This window comes from Echinops telfairi, unplaced genomic scaffold (genome assembly GCF_000313985.2).
Source record: "Echinops telfairi isolate 266 unplaced genomic scaffold, ASM31398v2 ScPeMD7_443;HRSCAF=831, whole genome shotgun sequence".
NCBI lineage: Eukaryota > Metazoa > Chordata > Mammalia > Afrosoricida > Tenrecidae > Echinops > Echinops telfairi.
In genome coordinates, this window is record NW_022104341.1 from 34,103,120 (window position 1) to 34,108,610 (window position 5,491).

At 45.7% G+C, this 5,491-nt stretch overlaps 1 pseudogene; it reads left to right on the forward strand.

The window, feature by feature from the left end:
- The first annotated feature begins 4,499 nt into the window (after positions 1–4,499).
- Positions 4,500–5,112, forward strand: LOC101641271 (annotated as a pseudogene).
- Positions 5,113–5,491: the final 379 nt, after the last annotated feature.

A 5,491-nucleotide genomic window follows, 5' to 3' on the forward strand; every position in this document is an offset into this window, starting at 1 on the left:
ATATATATATATCATAAGAAATAAACAGTTATATAAATAAATAACAAGAAATAAGCAGTTAATTAATCTATAAAGCAGTACAAATGGCTCAGTGCAACTCACTTCTGTGAGACAGCTAATACACTGGCAGTCCTTCAAGTCTTGGGGGCTGCTGGGTAGTCCTCTGTACAGCAATTCAGGCTATCTGGCCACAGGCAGCAAATAGCAAAGCAGGTCACCAACAGTCAGCCAGATGACAGGGTCCAACAGTCCCCAGCTCAAGTGATGTATACTCCAGTAGTGTGGTGAAGCAGGTATTGAAGGAATCTCAAGCTATAGCAACACAGTCCACGGGTTAGATGTCCCACAGGTAGTGTAGCTTTCAAATTGAGGCAGAAATCCAGCTAAGGCAGCCACACACACTGGTTCGATCATCAAAGAGCAAGAGACAAGAAAGGCAAGACTCACTAAGCCATGAATCTCTCAGGCCCTTCAATTACTCCCATATGTGTTCATTGGCCATGTTGGCACAATAAACCTACCTATCACACAAGTGCACCAATAGTTCAGTATTCCTCTCCAGCTTTCAGGGGCTTATGTGCTGATTGCAAATACCATAGCCTTATCATTTGATCTCTCTTTTGGCCCCTTTTAAAGCTGTTTCAGTTAAAAGGAAAAAGGGGGGCGGGAAGGGGAAACAGCTGTGGATTAAGCCCCTGGTGAATTCCTGTAGCCATGGGCCAGGGGTGAGAATGGCCTTGCTAACATGCAGGAGGGCAGATTATTGGAGGTGCAGTTGGATCAGGGTTTGGCATCCTATCATTTGAGCTCCTTTCTGATCTATTTAAATTTGTTCTAGCTTTTAATATTTTTTCTAGCTGAGTGAGGTTTTTATCTGTTTTATTTTGTTAGTCCTATTAGTTTTGTTTGTTTTTTCACTGTTTTTCTGTATGTGAAATCCAGGATAGGTAAATTGAAAGCAACAGTAACTGGTTTAATGGTTCCTTGAGAGTATGGTAGGGGAGCGTGGGGGGAAATGGGGAGCTAATAATTATGAGGACAAAAATGAAGAAAATGCTCTAAAACTCATCACGACGATGATTGTACAACTCTTATTGGTGTGATTGAATGATTGAATTATATGATGAGTTAATAGTATGACAATAGATCTGTTGAAAAGAAAACACCGTGGCTTGGGTCACGCTCACCCTTCGTCTTCCAGGTGGCATCTTTATTTTTAACTGTCAAAGAGGTGTTGTGCAGCAGATTTGCCTAGTGCAACATGTCATGTGATTATATGATTGCTGCTTCTATGGACCTTGATGGTGGATCCAAGTACAAGGAAATTCTTGTCAACTTAACTCTTTTCTCCATTTATTGGTCTAGTTGAGAGGATTTTTGCTTTCTTTACATTGAAGTATAATTCATAGCGAAGACTGTACTCTTTGATTGTCATCAATAAACACGTTGCTTTCAAGCAAGCAAGATTGTGGCATCTGCATCCTGCAGGTTGTCAATGAGTCCTTCTCCAATGTTGATGCTGTGTTCTTCTTCACATAGTCCAGCTTCTCGGATTCTCTGTCATAACACACATCAAATCTGTGTGGTGAAAGCATATCACCTTGGTGCCTACGTTTACTGTTTGGAAACAACACTTTATTTCCTTCTTCTGTTTGAATGACTAATACGTCTCGGTCTATGGCCACATTCTGCACAAAAGCAATTAAGTGCTCTGGAATTTCCAGTCATGCATGTTTGTCCATAAATTTTTTATAATCCACATATTCTAATGCCTTTTCATAGTCCATACGACATAAGTATTCTCTGCTTTTACCTAAGACCCATCAGACATCAACACTAATATCCCTCCTGACACTGTCTATTCTGAATCTGGCTTGAATTTCTGGCAGCTCCCTGTCGATGTACTGCTGCAACCGTTTTTTCATTATCTTCCACAAAATGTGACTTATATGTGATAATAATGGAGTTGTTTAATAATTTATACATTCTGTTAGATCATCTTTCTTTGGAATAGGTACAACTACGGGGCTTTTCCAATCTGTTGGCCAGGTCGCTGTCTTCTAAAGTTTGTGGCATAAATGAGGGAGTGAGTTCAGCAGGCATAAGGATGCATAGAAATTGCTCTAGTATTTGCTTATGGATTATTTTCTACATTTTTTCCCATTTCTAAAACTTCCCAGTAGACCAATTTTCTTTGGTAGCATAGAATATATTTTCTTTTAAATTTGTGAAACAGCTACATAAACTTCTCCAGAGATATTTTTGAAAAGTGTGGTCAAACTGGGATTTCTACTTGGAAATGAACAGCGATGGAGAATTTTAAAGTTTGTTTGATGATACCTCCAAAACATTTTTGGTTTTTTTTTTAAAGAAGTTATATTAGGCCCTCAAATATGAACTGTTCCTTTTTCAGATAATCCCAATGGATGAAAGCGCCACATTTTCATACTTTTTTATTACTAATGAAAAATTCTTTTTCATTTATGAAGTCTGATTAAACTTTGAAGCCTTGTTTGATGTCAAAGGAGGGTTTAATTTAGGAATCTAACCCATGCAATAAACTAGGTCTTTTGTGACTTCATCTAGAGACAAATGAATTCATATAATATGCACTTTGTAATCAACTTATGTTTCTTTAAATAGTTATTGTATTCAATGGACTCAATAGGTCTATTGGTAATTCACAATTTAAGTTATGGAAAGATTGCCTTTCCAAACAGTAAGAAGGAATTATCCCTATAGGCTGAGTGCTTTGTTGATTCAAGATGACAACCACTGCTGTAGTTTCCTGATGCAAGGGAAGATTAGAACACAGCTGAAGATGAAATATATATATATTATATATATATATATATATGAAGCACAGTAATTGACAGGAAAATGAATGACCTAGGAAGGAGGAAAATAAACTCAATACATGCACAAAAATGTTAAAAGAAGGGATTGTGTGATGTTAGGTCATCTGTTTTACATATCAGGTAGGATAAGAATTTAATTTACTTAGAAGTTCTCAGTCAGGCACTCTATAAAAAACAAAACCAAAAAACTTACACCCATTAAGGTGATTTAGACTCAGTGATTCCCAAAGAGCCCTGATGGCATAGTGTGTATGCATTGGACTGCTAGCTATAAGGTCACCAGTTCGAAACCACCAGAGAAAAATGAGGCTTCCTACTCCTGTAAAAAGTTACAATCTTGGAATCCCATAGGGGCAATTCTACTCTGTCCTATAAGGTCTCTATGAATCAGACAAACACTAACAATATATTTTTTTCCATCTTTATTTATTTAAATCATTTTATTAGGGGTTCGTACAACTCTTACTTATCCATACATAAATCTATTGTGTCAAGCACATTTGTACATTTGTTGCCATCATCATTCTCCAAACATTTTCTTTCTACTTGAGCCCTTGGTATCAGCTCCTCATTTTCCCCCTCCCTCCAACCAACCCCTCCCTCATGAACCCTTGATAATTTATAAATTATTATTATTTTGTCATGTCTTGTATTGTCCGACATCTCTCTTCACCCATTTTTTTTTGTCCATCCCCCAGGGAGGGGGTTATATGTAGATTTTTGTAATTGGTTCCCCCTATCTACCCCATCTTCCTTCTACCCTCCTAGTATTGCCACTCTCACCACTGGTCCTGAAGGGATCATCTGTCCTGGATTCCCTGTGTTTCCAGTTCCCCTCTGTTTCAGTGTACATTCTCTGGGTCTAGCTGGTTTTGTAAGGTAGAATTGGGATCATGATAGTGGGGGTGGGGTGGGGGAGGAAGCATTTAAGACAAGGGTTCTCAAACTATGGCCAGCGGGCCACATGCGGCCCGCCAAGGACATTTATCCAGCCTGCCGGGCGTTTATCAGCCTCGTTTTGTTTTTTACTTCAAAATAAGATATGTGCTACTAACTCTCCGGACCTTCACTGGAGCCTAGGGGCAAAGAGCAAGGATCTGCCTACGAATTGGCTAGCTGGAAATATCAGCCCCACACCCTGCACAGTTGCTTGGGCTTGTCATGCCCAGTGTCCACCCGCCGGCCCACAAGGCTAGGGGGCATCTCCGCCAATCCGAACCGAGCAGGCTGATGAGGACACTGCCGCTGGGAGGAAAGTTCCGCAAAGCGCCTGCGTGGGATTGCCATCAGGCCGCTGCGCCCCCTTGCGGCCGCTGCCCAGAGTCAGGGACGACTTCGAGCGGGCAATCGGTGTATCCTTTCTGCAAGTGACCAGCAGGGCCCCCACCCCACTGGGATCGGGGCTGGGGTCTGTGATTCAACGGTGAATGTTGCCCACGGCCAATGATCAGCCGTCGGAAATAAGTTCCACGCAACCACCCGCCACCACCCAGACGGGACCACCCCACCCACTGTGCACACACAGGCGCGTGCACACGCCCAAACCAGCGTGCGCAGGCGCCGAAGGGCCGCACAGCTGCCATTGCTCACGCCACTGCCAAGGGGATGGCCTGTTCCTGGAAGGTTACCAGCCCTTGCCTGGGCTCCATGGTTCATGCCCTCCTCGTCCACACCCTGCGGGCCCCGAATGACGAGGACACAGGCTTTTGCCGAGTGCTCTAATCCTGTGTCTTTGGTGCCGAGAAGTCACCTGATGACCCAAGGCCAAACGGGGCGGAGAGGGACAGACTGCTCCGCCAGGAGCCGACCTTGACTGTTGCCAGACAGGCAGGGTGGTATGTGCCAGCTGCAGCAGCAGGCGTCTGGCCATTCATCGGTGGTCCTGCAGCCTCCGTCGTCCTCAGAAGAACCAACGTCCCTGCATGATGCCCCACATGGGGCCTTCCGCCTGGGAGCAGGGGACCCTTTCCGGAAGCCCCGGGCGGTGGTGTGGCTAGGGGTGCTCACCTTAGGCTTCACGATGGTCCTGGATGCCCATGAGAACCTGTTTCTGGCTGAGAGCACCCTTCGACTGCTAGCACGCCTCCTCTCTGACCACCTCCGCCTGCTGGCCCCTGGCACCAACCTTCTGCTATGGGCAGACCGCATCGAGGCCATTCTCACCCGCTTCCTGCCCCATGATCAGTTGCTCCTCCTCAATGACCACTTCGTCCAGGGCCTGGAGAAGGAGCTCCACACTGCCTGGCCCCTCTGACCCTCTCTCTAGAGAAGGGCTGCCTGCGAGGGTGGGGAGGGAGGACAGAGGCCTGGCATAGTCAGATGAAGCGCGGCCTCTTCCCCCGCTCAGCCTGCACCAGCTCTGATGTGCTGCCCCACACGGGACAAATGGACAGGCCAGGGCTCCAGAATCACAGCGCAGCCTGGGCCCAGAGCAGGGGCATTACTGATTCCAACCCCGTGTTGAGCCCACCCCGCTGCTCCACTCACCTCTCCCCATTCTGACCTGCCAACCTGCCCTGACAGCGGCTGGCGCCAGGGCAGCGAGGGGGGCCAGCTCTGCACACTGCCTGCATCGCCTTCTCACACCCATGGGTGTGCCAGTGCGCCTGGGGGCTCTGTGCCTCCCACATAGA